The 14,706-nt window shown below is 40.7% G+C and overlaps 1 protein-coding gene across 1 annotated transcript in view; it reads left to right on the top strand.

The window, feature by feature from the left end:
• Nucleotides 1-2,439: 2,439 nt before the first annotated feature.
• APBB1IP (amyloid beta precursor protein binding family B member 1 interacting protein) overlaps nt 2,440-14,706 on the top strand; it is a 51,038-nt gene continuing 38,771 nt past the window's right edge. The window contains exon 1 of the mRNA XM_014053089.2: nt 2,440-2,592. The gene's annotated coding sequence lies outside the window, so the exon portion shown is untranslated. The remainder of the gene's footprint in view (nt 2,593-14,706) is intronic.

The raw sequence follows: 14,706 nt of genomic DNA, 5'->3' as shown, positions 1-14,706 counted from the left end.
GTTTAATCTGATGCTATTATGTGACCCCCTTCTTTTTCAGTCACCTTTCCCGGATAGGGAAGGTTATATACTAGTTGAAAGTTGTTCAGTATAGTGGGATTCAATGATAGCTTTTTGAGGAGAGTGTAAACCAAGGCCTTCTTAAGGGATGAAGCTGCCACATCTCCAAAAAGCACTCAAAGAAGAATTCACCACTGCTAGAACCCCCTCACAAGATAGCCCCTGGGGCATTTTTATAAGCCAAGAGGGGCATGGATGAATGATGGAAAAATAGTTCCATAGGATGCCTAAAATGGAGATATAAGGTATATCTTCAAAGGTATATGTAAATAAAACAATAATAGTAACTATGTGCAAGATATATGATAATTGAAGCAACTGTGGCATCAATAAGATAATTATCACCTTATGAATCTAAGAAATGCCATTTCATACATATATCAAAACTTATTTATATTAATGAAGGATTGTTAAGCTTAGTTTTGCTGTGAAATATATTGTGGGATGGCTTAATAAGCCACATTCTGATCAATAAATAAGCAATAAGATAACATTTTATTTATTTATTTATTAGACATATACCGCTTCATAGGGTTTTCAGCCCTCTCTAAGTGGTTTACAATTTTTTTTTAGCAAATTGAGTCAGCAACTTGCCCCCACAGTCCGGGTCCTCATTTCACCCACCTCGGAAGGATGGAAGGCTGAGTCCACCTTGAGCCGGTGAGATTAGAACCACTGAGCTGCAGATCACAGTCAGCTAAAATGGCCTGCAGTACTGCACCCTAACCACTGCGCCACCTCGGCTCTATTCCTTCTATGTCTGTAGGATGCAGCAAACAAAAAAAATAGCTGGTTTATTCCTTGTATTTTCTAATGTCTTATTGTAATAGTAAATACTGGATTGTCCCAATTTGATTAGCCTTGATATTTTAGGTTTAACCAAAAGTTGCATATACAGATTGTATACGGATACTGAAAATTCAGTATTGTGACAGGATCATGCATAATTGAACACAATTATGTGAGGACTCTACAAAGCTCTAAATGCAGTCCAACTTATCCCTTAAGGCCTTCCACAATGCATTCGCCATCACCTCTGCAACTGAATCATTTCTGGTTGTCATCTTCTGTTTTCTTCTACTTTTCCCAGCATTATAGATTTTCAGGAAAGCTAAATTTTCAAACATGTCCAAAATGTGACAATTTGGAGTGAGAGTTGTTCTAGGATCCATTTGGTTTTTATCCAAGGTGTTCTCATGAGTCTTCTTCAACACCAAAGTTCAAAAGTGTCAATATTCTTCATATGCTATTTCTTCAAAATCTAACTTTTGCTTCCACAGAGTACCACAGGGAATACCATTCTTACACAATTCTGATCTAGACACATCAGCCAAGGTCACAGAGAATACCATATTGCCACGGCCCAGCTGTGGAAAGGTGCAACTAGGAAATGCCCTTTTAGCTTGACTACAATCAAGCGGAGCTTCTCGCTCTGAGAGATCAAATCTCGCTAAAGCAAAGAGAAGAGAGGCAGAAGGAGGCATCTGAATATCTTTTCCAAAGCATCTGCTCTACCAAGATGCTAACCTGTGTTGTAATTATTGCTAGTTCCTGATTGATTCTAAAAAGGAGTACTCACTTTAATATCTTGCCAATTTGAAGCATAGTTGCATGTTTGATCTTCCTTATATTTAATTGTAGCTGCATTTTTCATGATATTCCTTTTCATTACTGGAAGATCAGCTGCTTTTTCAGCTGTGGTAGCATCCAACTAGGTTATTTGGTTGTAGTAGGACATCAAGTGTATATACTCTTTGTACTGAGATGTATTAAGCAAAAAAAATCTGATTTTTATTATTTTAGTTTAGCTTAATGGTGCACAAAAGGTCAGCATTAGACAATTAACTCTAGGGTGAGGTAAAGCTTGTACTTTTTGTTCACAGGCACATTAGAAAGTCGCTGGCATTCAGGGTCTGAAGTAAACTACATATTTGAAAAGGCCATGTGAAGGAAATGAATGGCGAAAATTAAACCCTGTGGCTTCGCTGGTCTTAGGTTGGAATAAGTGGGGAAAGCACTGCTCCTTAAGAGCTGAGGACAATTAAAGGCTGTTTTGTCTTTAGGCTGGGAAGCCAAGGTCACGGAGAATACCATATTGCCATGGCCCAGCTGTGGGAAGATGCAACTAGGAAACGCCCTTTTAGCTTGACTGCGATCAAGCGGAGCTTCTCGCTCCGAGAGATCAAATCTCGCTAAAGCAAAGAGAAGAGAGGCAGGGGAGGGCGAAAAGTTTCTTCGAGGGCATTGTAGGAAACGCCTGTTGTTTTATCTCTGCCCACCCAGTCATCTTCGAGCACCCGCCACTCCCACCCCATCGGCAGCCTGCATTCTCCGCTCGGTGTTAACTTCCTCTCTGGGAGCAGCGAGCCGAGCGGTCGGGCGTGGAAAGGAGCGCTCTGTCGCTGGTGCAGTAGCCAGTCGCGGCCGAGCGCGCGCTCTCCACCCTTTGCCCATCGGCTTCGCCTCGGTTGCGCGGGTATTCCCTAGCGCTTGAACCCCCTGGAAGTTGGTGCTGCAGCAAAATCCGGCAAGGTAGGCTTTGGAAGAAGAGTTCGGGCCAGCAAAACAAAATAATAATAATAACAATTAGGTCTGGTTCGGCTTTCCTCCCCTCGTGGCGGGCGATATTTGCCATAAATGCCCCGAATAGAAGGAAGGGGAGAAAAGCATGCCTCTTTTGCTTGCAAAATTCGGTTCCCCTTTTTTTTCCTGGCTGGGTAAAGTAGGTAGGGGTAGGTGGGGGAGAGGGGACCCATTAAGTGCAAAATGTATTTCTGTAACGAAAACCCTTCACAAGGGCAACTTGTAATGCCCCTTTTCAGGAATTCAGCCCAAGTTTGAACTAAAAGTAGAACTTGGCTCGGGAATTACTTGGTCAGTTTTGGAATGATTAAACAACAGCAGCCGCAGCAAAACCACACTCGTTCCTGTTGCTGAGGCGAAGTAAAGATGGAGTAACAAGATTTGGAGTTTTGTGAAAGGGCTGGCGCAATAAGCTCCTAGTTTCATTCATTTAAACATTAGCTTTTTGTACCAATTCCAGTTTAGTAAATCTCGGGAGTTTTTCTAATAATCCCACCCACCTCCATTTTATACACTTTTGCCAAATACTCCATAGGACAGTATTTCTTCCTCGCCCCACACCTTTATGCTGTCTATATAAACATTCATCCTGATGTTCCTAACCCCTTCTTTCTAATTAGTGTATTGCAGTTACTCCTGATAGTAACTGCAATACACTAATTAGATAGATAGGAGAGCTGTACTGTAATTAATTGAAAATGCAGTGTGAAAGGGTTGATATGATTTCTGAAGATATTTTGATGGAAGGTATTCCAGGAGGAGATGCAGTTCCTGAACACGCACAGAGCACCTTCACCTCAAGGAAGGTCACTGCTGTGTGTGTGTGTTTTTTTTTAATAGTCATCCGGTTTAAAGAATGTAGCTTCCAGGTGGATCAGTTCTCACAACTCATAGTTGTTAAACTCTGCCTCAGGATCTTAGAAGATATGTGGCTGTGAAAATGGGGGAGGGAAGAAATGTGAAAGCATGGCAGTTTCTTCACCAGCTCTCTTCTGGTGTTGATCTCTGATACCTATTTGCTCACTTCTCTATATGGCGGTTTTGTCAATTCTGCAAAACTTCCTGCCACAAAAAGTATACACAAGGTTATGTTGGCTGAACAGCAACTCTCTTGCAACACAGAGGAACTGCAGCATGAACCTTCACAGCTAGTGAGCCTTTTAAAGTTAAAGCAAAATAATTTTGATTTTTTTTTTCAATTTAAGAATGGCTTGTAATGTATTATAATGTTGTATTTAATAATGTTTCTATCCCATTGTAAAAGACTCTGAACTTCTCCAACTTCGAGAAAGAGCAGTATAGAAATAAAATACCTTTCTCTTTCCCAGGTCACAAAATATGGCTGGGGAATAAGGGAAAGGTTACGTCTTTCACCCTCTTCAATTGAACGTTACTTTTGAAACACACACACACACACACACACACAAACAAACATTTATACTAGCCAAACTCTACAGTGATAAACATAATGAATCAGACATTTTATGTTCTGTTAAAAAACATTTGCATTTGCAGTTTCATACATACTTGAAGCACAGATTTTATTGGTTTTAAGAGTTAGCCGCTGTCAGCTAGGTAGACCAGACAGGAAACATGACGAGCTAATTATAAGGCTGAGCAGATTCTTGCAAATCTTAAAAGTACAAATCTGCTGCCATCTTTTACTACTTGATAAATTTGGGGCGTTCCTTTCTGAGTTTCTTTCTCTGACCATTGTTCAGTTATGGGATCCCCCCTTCCCCACTCCTTCCCCCATATTCCAAGGTCATTCCTGCCTAACCCTAAAACATTATTTTGCCCCAATACAGCTAGGTAAGCCTCAGTAAGAGGCCAGCTCTCTCTGAGATTGGCAGCTAAGTAGGTCGGGGCCTAGTTATGATTTGTATGGGTGACTTCCAGGCTAGATTGAGAAATCAAAAATCTCCCAGGAGGAGCAGTGGCCAACTATTTCTGCAACATCATCAAGAAAACTATGGAGTTGTCAGAAACTGAGCTTGTCCTTACGCTTTGGTAAATACATTACTGAGCCTACATTGCGTATTTCTAGTTAGCCAGTTAATATTATCCTAGAATAAAAAAAGGAATTGGTGTTTTTTTTTTTAAAGTAAATATTAACAGAGGCTGCGTGGTATATTTCCAAGTTAGTCAGAAGCTAATATTATCTTGGAGGAGAAAGGAAGAAGTTAGATTCCATTTCCGTTCCCTGATTAACTGCTGTAACATCAAGGCCTTTCGGAGCTGAGCAACTCCCCAGAAACGGAGAGCATGCTAAAATATATCTAGACACATGCAGCAATTGCACAATGCTAACTTTAGCCCATATAGGAGTTTATCCAGAAAAATTTATTTTCATTCTGAACTTCTTATGAACCCACATAAGTAACATTCCTCAACCTAAGCAGCTTTATAATGGCTGTTAAAGCCCAGCTTGATTCCGTTAGGGCAGGGGTGTCAAACTTTATTTCATTGAGGGCCGCATCAAGTTTGTGTTTGACCTCAGAGGGCCAGGGTGGGCATGGCCAGCTCAACATCACTTATGTCGGGGGCGCTTGTGGTGGCCCGAATGCTCTTTCTAGCGAAAACGGGCTCCCAAGCTCTGTTTTCAGCTGCCACAACCTCCTGCAACCCTCTGCCAACGAAAACAGAGCTCGGGAGGGCTGCATGGGGCCCTCCCAAGCTCCATTTTCACTGGCAGAAGCACCGCAGGCTGATCCTTTGCTGTTTCCACCCGCCAGATATAAGTACCCTATGGGCCAGATCTTTGAGTTTGACACTCATGTGTTAGGGAAACTGAAAATACAAGTGGTCCTTAACAAATAACAACAGAGTTGGAAGAGACCTTGGATGTCTAGTTTAACCTCTAAGTCTTCTAGTCCAAACCCCTGCTCCTTGACTTACAACCATTGGTTTAGTTACAAAGGCATTTAAAAAAACCGACTTACCACCATTCTGTTAGCATCCCCACTGTAACACGATCAAAGTTTGGGTGCTTGGCAACCGACATGTATTTACGATTGTTGCAGAGTCACTAGGTCATATGATCACCATTTGTAACCTTCCCAGGAATTTCCTTGACAAGGAAATGCAATGGGAGAGACCAGATTCAGTTAATGTTCGCATAATTCACTTAAGTGCAATAATTCAATTAACTGTAGCAAAAGAAGGTCATAAAATCAAGCACAACTCACTTAACAACTATCTTGTTTAGCAATGGAAATTCTGGTCCCAATTAGGGTCATAAGATATGTATAACCTAGGTCAGTGATTGCTACCCTTTTTGTCGTCGTGTGACAAAAGTGTGCGAAGCAGCGTGTGTGCACGGCTGCACCCATAATGCAAAGTACACATGACACCCTCCCATGCCCTGCCCCCCTGCACATGACATACATGACACCCTCAGGCCCCGTTTTGGACCTAGTAGGCCTCCCTGCAGCTTCCTGGGACCAAAAATGGATTGGGGGGGTCTGTGTGCACCTCATCGTACCCCACCCACCATGCATGCATACAACCCCCCCCCCAACCTCCGCACATGCATAGTAGAGACCTGAAAATCATTTGACTGGTGGGAGACTTGCGTGTATCCACAGGGAAGCTGAGCTGGGATAATGGCTTGTGTGCCATCAGAGAGGGCTCTGCGCGCCACCTGTGGCACACGTGCCACAGGTTCGCCATCATGGACCTAGGAAGAGGTATCTGCTTCTCCCACCCTTCTCCCCAAATCTCCTAAAAATTTCTATTCTGCTTTCCAGGACCGCTGAGGGTTGTTTGCAGGGTGTGGTCAAACAGCTTAAGATGGTAGCTGCAGTAGCACCTTCAAAAGTCCACATATTTCCACATAAAAAACAGCTTTGACCACAACATCACGACTGTCATACTTTTTATGATCGTATTCTGCATACCCCTCCGGTGACCTCTTTTGTTCTGGCCGCACATAAGGTAGTTTGATATGGGGATCCCAATGGGTGATTTGTTTGGTGTATAGACCAAGCTACCTGTCTCTCACCCCCCTTATATAAGCAACAGTCAAATAGGATGTGAGTCAGGTCTTCTACCTCTTCCGCTCCGCAAATGCAAAGGCGCTCATTGTAGGGTATAGAATGGAATCTCCCATATCTGACCATTGTGTCAAGCTGTTCAAATCTCGCTCGCATAAATATCTTCCTAAGATGTTTTGGCAGTTGTAACTTCAAATAGCTGTCTACTTGAAAAGTATGTTTGTATTTGCTTAGCCATTTCAAGTTGCCCACTTTACTAAGGATAGCTATATCATTTTGTGCTTCTATATCCTTAATTCTTTGGGCAGCTCTTTTTGGGAATTGTTCTCCTGTTACGCAAGAGACAGGAAGGCCACAGCTTCTTACGAAATTTGTTAGTTAGGCGATCCTGGAGATTTCATTGTAATTTTATTTGCTCTAGTAGATATATGTTGGGGAGTCTTATCAGTCTCCATTTCATTGACTTTGCACCAGTAGTTATATGCTCTAATTTTGGAGAGTGCATGAATTGTATGAATTCCCAATTTAGCTCTAACCGTGCAGCAGATGTTCTTGGATCTACACCCAAAATACATCTCAAATGCCGGGGCTTAGCAATAGGGTTTTTACTAGCCTCTGGAAGGCCAAGAGGGTGGCATGATAGCAATAAGCATCAGACATATTTAATTGAGAGTACCAAACATTCTTTGAGCACACTCCTTTATTTAGCTTATTTTAGAAGCTTTGCTAAATGAAGCTTTTAAAATACCTTTATATCCACAGAGCATAGTTGCTAATTTAATTCATTTTAGTTCTACCTTCGGCCCAAAAGCTCAGGGTCACACAGATCTCACTGTTTGTAGTCTAGGATTGCTGGACCAAGAACCTCTTCAGAAATCTTCAAAATCAAAATTATTTGCCAGCTTATGTTGAAAAATAATACATTAAAATTCCATTGTATAATCTAAGGAGCAGTAATCACAGCAAATGCATCAATTTTAATTTTTAATCTAATAATTAGCAATATATATAATAAAAGCTCTTCGGGGACTGTCTGTACTAACAAGGGGCCCTGAGAGAAGAAAGTTTAAAAGCACTGATAAAGATCATTGGAACATATTTCTCCATAGATACACAACAAATCATATTCCCATTTTTCTTTTTCTAACAAATCAGGAGCACATGAAAGCTTTGTGACTGAATGGAGATAAGAATTCAATTTCTGATATTGGAATTAGCATCTGGCCAATCTTAGCTGATCTCAAAAACCTTAAACATTATTACTTGAATGGAAAGCCATAGATCAGAGGTGTCAAACTCAAGGCCCGCAGGCCGGCCTGCAGGGTGCTTAAATCGGACGTGGGGCTGGCCTGGAAATATCAAAGAACCAGGCTGCGGTGCCTCTACTGGCCAAAATGGGACACACGTGGGTGTGGGGCTCTACGACTCATTTTTGGCCTCCTTAGCCTCCAGTACTCTGCTGGCCAAAAACAGGGTATGTGGAGCAGGCCTTCGCACAGCCTGTTTTTGGCCGGCAATGTGCTGCTGGAGGCCAGGGAGGCCAAAAACAGGCCGCTCAGGGGCCTCAGGAGGCTTCTGTGCAACCCAGTTTTGACTAGCAGAGTGCTGCTAGAAGCCGGGGAGGGTGAAAACAACCCCCCGCACCCAGGGTGCTGCAGGAGGTGTCCGTCCTGTCTCTTCTCCAACCCTGCCGGCCTGCGCAGATGAACTACAATGCTGATCCGGCTCTCAAAGAAATCCAGTTTGACACCTTTGGCATAGATGATCCAAGAACTACCATAACTGGGCAATTGAAAGTATTCACGAGGAAAGAAAACCTTAGTCCATATCAATATTGGTGCCAAGAAAGCTAATTATTGAATTGTTTTTATCTTCTTATAAATTAACACCACAATGCTCTGGGTAAGTAAAATCCTTGAAATAAATGTTCAGTTTAGGATAATTGAATAAACTAAAATATTTGAAAAACTTAACAGTATTTAGATTTAACTACAGGAAGTCATCCAACTTACCATCATTTGTTTAGTAATGGTTCAAAATTACAACAGCACTGAAAAATGTGACTTATGACCATTTTTTCACATTTACGACCATTATAGACTTTCTATGGTCACATGATAAAAATTTGGATGCTTGGCAACAGGCATGTATTTAGAACAGCCCCTGAGCCATTTGATCACTATTTGGACCTTCAGAAGAGCAAAGTCAATGGGGAAGATAGATTCACTTAACAATCTTAACTGCTACTAACTTAACTGCAATGACTCACTTAATTGTGGCAAAAAAGTCATGAAATTGGACAAACTCAATTAAGAACTGTCTTGTTTAGCATGCAAACCTTGGTCTCAATTGTCATAATTCAAGGACTTGCAGTCACATCCCAGAACCCCCAAGTATTAAAATATTAATATTCAGCAGCAAAACAGCAATTTTAGGAAATAAAATTGACGTAGTAAGCTTACAATAAGCTTAATGGACTGCTTGAAAATGCATCACTGCCATATCTGCTGCACAGTTTAACTGGGGAAAAAAAAGTTCCCCAATCCCTTCTACTTTGTTTTATATGCTTGGTCTCCATTGTAAAATTCATTTTTTTAAAATTTATCTTATCCCACAGTTGGAAATACCCTAGGATAGTGATGGCAAACCATTTTTGGCTGCCATTCCAAAAGCGGGGGGAAGCACAGAGTTCGTGCGCGGGTGTGCCACATCGATAATGCTATGCACGCGACACCACCACCCCATGCACGTATGCACGTGAGACCAGCACACACACACAACACTTTTGGCGCAGTTTTTTCACCCTCCCCAGGCTCCAGAGGCTTTCTAGGAGCCTGGAGAGGGTGAAAATAGCCACCGCTGCCCCCCTCGGGACATCCTCCTGTGTGCTTTTAGAGGATTAGCTTTTGTGAGTCTGCAGCCTGCATTGTATTTCTGGTTCAGGCATATCAAACTTGAGATCTGGCCCGCAGGGCCGCCCTGGAAGCAGCAAAGTACCGGCCTGCGGTGCCTCTGCCTGTGAAAACGGAGCTTGTGAAGGAAATAACAGAGCTTCATTTTCACTTGGAGGGGGCTGCAGGAGACCATCGCAATCAAAAACAGAGTCCAGAAGGGTCGCATGCAGCCCTCACGAGCTCAGTTTTTGCTTGCAGATTGTCAGCAAAACAAACTACTAGCAAAAGTGCCATTTAAGCACATGATGTTGAGTTGGCCACACCCATCCTAGTCCCCCTTGCCCTCCCTCTAAGGTCAAACAACCCTGATGCAGTTCTTGATGAAATTGAGTTGGACACCCCTGTTCTAGGCAGTAAGAAGACATTCAGAAGATAAATAATTTGATTTTTGCCATTGACTTTGCTTGTTAGAAGGTCGTAAAAGGGGATCACATGAACCTTGGGACACAGCAATGGTCATAAGTATCAACCAGCTGCCAAGCATCTGAATTTTGATCACATGTTCATAGGGATGCTGCAAAGGTCATAATTGTAAAAAATTATCAAACGTCAAATTTTGTCAGTGCCATTGTAACTTTGAATAGTCACTAAATAAAGTGTTATAAGTCAAGGACTACCTGCATAAAGGAGGTTCTATTTATAACAAAAGTACTCTTTAACTCTAGTGATTCTTCTTGGATGCAAATCATTTTGTCTTGGAGGATACTTAATCAGACTGAAAATGTACTCTGGCATTTGGTTAAAAGGATGCTGTTAGTCTGTCTTTTTCCTTCCTTCCTCTTGAAAAATTTCAGCACACAAAGGCTGAATTGCAAGATTAATTCATTTTCATTTCACAGGGAAACTGTCCTTTTGGTTGAAAGTTCTGGTGAAAGTTCTGATGAAAGAATAATTAACTAAGAATATTCCATAATAGCCTTGTATCAAATATCAAATTTAAATTCAAGATATTGGTCATGTCTATAACAGCCACGGAAAACCAGGCAATTTACACTTTAACTATCTTTCTGACTATAAGAACAGATCTGAACTTGTTAACATACAGTGGAGGGAGAATGATATGAATATCTATAAATCCAATCTGCGTGAAGAGTATGTGTTGATTTGATACCAGAAAGCACAACTGATAGTCCATCAGTTTAAGGATAAGATTTTACAATGCTGTTTATGAGATAAGAAACAACATAGTGGATGTCAGAAAGCTTTGTTTCTATTTCTTTTTCTTTTGCATTGCTTCCCAATTCATGCAGCAACATTCTAGAATTGGAAACCTTGGTCTCCTAGATTCAAGTTATATATAATATTTTCCAATATTCCAATATCTCAGGGGTTGCCACAAAGAAAAGGGAGTCAAGCTATTCTCCAAAGCACCTTAGGGTAGAACAAGAAGCAATGGGTGGAAACTAATCAAGGAGGGAAGCAACTTAGGACTAAGGAGAAATTTCCTGACAGAACAATTGATCAGTGGAACAACTTGCCTCCAGAAGTTGTGAATCCCCCAACAGTGGAAGTTTTTAAGAAGATGTTGGATAAACATTTGTCTGAAATAGTGTAGGGTCTCCTGCCTGAGCATGGTGTTGGACTAGAAGACTTCCAAGGTCCCTTCCAATTCTGTTATTCTATGACTTGAATTAGTGAAAGATAGACAAACTGTATTTTCACATATTTTTTCACATGTATAGTATAGCTCTATAAATTCTTTTAAAATATAATTATTGAGATAGGAGTAATTGCTAGGCACTGTGCTGTTGTACATATTTCTTTAATTTGGCACCTAGATTGTATCTGACAAGAATTCACAGGTAACATGGCTTTTCAGAATTCAGTACACACATGAAGTTTACTGTTGCTGGAAAATTGCTGAAATGTGACTGCATAATGTGTGCTCGGTTTATATTGTAGTAACTCTGCTATCCAACAAGATTTTTTTTTAAAAAAAAAATCAATCCAATCAAAAGTGCCTCTCTGTGCTAAATTAGTGTTTTTGAACCTCAGTAATTTTAAATTGTGTGGGATTCAACTCCCAGAATTCCCCTGCCAGCAATACTATATTTATCAAAGAAGGGTGTTAAAACTGTTGGTACCTCAACACATTCAGCAAGGAGAACAATGCTTGCATGATGTATTTTTCTAAGTCTAAGCAGAGGAGAGAGTATAAGATATGAATCAAAGATCAGAACAAAGACCAAACTTAGATTTGTAGAATTATTGAAGGCAATGATTACCTTTCATGAAATGCTATCATGATTCAAACGGAAGTAGCAACCTCACATCAGTGCAAAGAGATAGTCATTCCTATAATCCAGAATCTGGACTCAACCCTGAATCCAATAAATAAAACTCTTCACCAACAATGATTTATTTTCTCACATGAGAAAAAGAATGACTGAATGCTGTTGAAAGAATCTCAAGATTTTCTGAAAGTCTCTTAAACCGATTATCTAGGCGAGGTGCATCATTTTTCCAGAATATGGAATGTGATATTAATTCATATCCAGAACTAATCTGTCAGTCCAGCCACCTAATTACAAAACTTTGCTTGTGTCAATGAAATTCATTGGTACAATAAAAATGCAGCGACCCACATGGTTTTGTGCAGACCTCGGTGTGCACATGTATTACTTCTCCTGTGGGAGCTGTTTGCTTCTATGTACACTTCAAGGTGCTGGTTGTCGCCTTTAAAGCCCTTCTTGGCTCGCAACCAGGTTATCTGAGGGATGTTCCCTTGCTGGTCACAACTACCCGACGCACTAGAGCGGGGAAGGAAGGAATGTTGCGGGTCCCATCCCCTAGGGAAATACACCATGTGGGACCCAGAAGGGCATTCTCCATGGTGGCTCCCTCTCTCTGGAACATCATTCCCCCAGAGAGTAGAATGGCCCCCACTCTCTTTTGAAAGGCGCTGAACACCTGGCTCTGCCAGCAGGCCTGGGGAACCCAGAGCAGGATGGAGCCCATTAAATGATTGATATGATGTGTTGAGGGGTATGGGGGCTATTATATTATTATATTAATTTATTATTTGATTATTTTCTTTTATATATATATATATATATATATATATATATATATATATATATATATATATATATATATATATATATATATATATATATATATATATATATATATATATATATATATATATATATATATATATATATATATATATAATATTTTTATACCCCTGTAAGCCACCTTAAGATATCATGTGCGAATAGGTGGTAATATAATTTTTTTAGTAAATAAAAAATAAATAAATTAAACGAGCCTCTTCAAACACAGCTACTGGAAAGGTAGAAAAATTAGAAAAAAGAATACCTATAGCGGAAAGCTGTAAAAGTGTAACTGTGATTTTAATGTTTAAAAATGCTGAAATTTCCTGCTATTTGGCTACACCCAGGGGCCATTGGGAATAGTTCAGATCATTGTTTGTAACTTTTACTCTTGTTCGTTTATGACATTCAGAAACTTGTGAGCCATGCTAGAATGTTGCAAACTTTATCTGCATATATGTATTCATAGCTGAAGCTTTTCTTTCCAACAGAAAACAGTTAATTCTGCTCTACTTACTTGCTGATTTTGTTATTTGATTGACATTATGTTAAAAAGCTGTTGGCCATGAAAAATTAATTAGAAGCATCAATGACAGGGTGCTGAATAAAATGGTGACCATTTTATCAATTAGTTTTTATTTTGTTTTATTTTGCTGCATGCAACATTTGTGTTATCATAAGTCATTATTGTGCTAATTTGAAGCCCCACTGATTTCTAAGGAATTTAATTCAAAGGAAGTAGGATAGAATTCTTCATAATTGTTTGTTTCTTGTTAAACAGTCTCCAAGAATAAAACACATTGAAATAGAAAACAAGACCCCAACCTATCTATTCTTTTGAAAAACATCAAATTATTAATGATGACAATTTTAAAAATATTTCCTATGAATGTTTCGGTACTGACAGCATGTATGCCTGCAGGCCTCAAAATAACCAATTAATGTCCCCAACTCTCTCTACAATGGCTTTAGTTTTATGCATTCTCATTTTTCAAGCAGTTGTACCTATTATGGAAATACTTGTCAGGGAATAAATTATGATTGTATTGTTTGATTCTGCAATAAAAATAATAACTCAAATCTCCAATACGAAGTAGGGAAAGAGAACAAATGTAGAGAAGTTTTTAGGGTGCTGCATTTTATCATTAATAATGCATATGCCTGTCTCTAAAGACAATCTAGAAAGCTCAGTTGGTCCAAATTCAAATGATTCAGCTATTGCTTCAGTCACTACAAGTTAGAAAGCTCTATATCAGTGATGGCTAACCTTTTTACCATCGAGTGCCAAAAGCGGAGGGCGAGGTTGTCCGTGTGCCAGCCCTCCCCCTGCACATGCACATGACCCCCCACACGTGTGTGCAGCCCCCTCCTTGTCCCGCTTTTGGCGCGCAGTGGCACAATGAACCTATTTTTCACCCTCCCCAGGCTCCCAAGGCTTTCTAGGAGCCGGGGGTGGAAACTACCTCCCCTGCAGGCCCCCTGGAAGCCAAAAAAGCCCATTTTCTGTCTTCTGGGTTGCCTCTAGGGCCGTTTCCCCCCCCCCCCCGAGACTTCAAGGAAGCCTTCTGAAGCCTCCGGAGAGCGAAAAATGGCCCAGAAAAAAAACAGAAGTTCGGGAATAGACTTCCAGGTTCTCCATAGGGCCATTTTTTTCCCCCCTCCGGAGGGTTCCCTGAAGCCTCCGGAGAGAGAAAAATGGCCAAAAATGAAGGCTGAAATCAGCTGGCAGGGCAGCGCCTTGTGTCCCCTAAGAAATGGCTCCTCATGCCAAGCATGGCACACATGCCATAGGTTCGCCATCACATGGCTTCCTCTCCACTGGCAGAATGGTATGCACTGATGCAAATCTTGAGAAAGGATGATTATGAAGAACCCAAAGTTTCATAGGCCAAAGTCTAAATTGAAGAAGCAAAGCATGATAGGTTTTCACCTTGCAACTCAAGACCCAAGCAGTTGAAGGAAGAGCTTAAATATGTAGAAAAATCAGGAATCAATGTCTGATTTAGAAACACAACATCAAGCTCAGTCAGATGATGGAGATCCTGAGCAGGAAAAATG

This window comes from Thamnophis sirtalis, unplaced genomic scaffold (genome assembly GCF_051295495.1).
Source record: "Thamnophis sirtalis isolate CommonGarterSnake01/CBP01778 unplaced genomic scaffold, rThaSir2_p1.2 scaffold_4, whole genome shotgun sequence".
In the NCBI taxonomy this organism is placed as follows: Eukaryota; Metazoa; Chordata; class Lepidosauria; order Squamata; family Natricidae; genus Thamnophis; species Thamnophis sirtalis.
The sequence above is the reverse complement of the archived record's forward strand: the minus strand, read 5'-3'. Positions and strand labels throughout refer to the sequence as shown.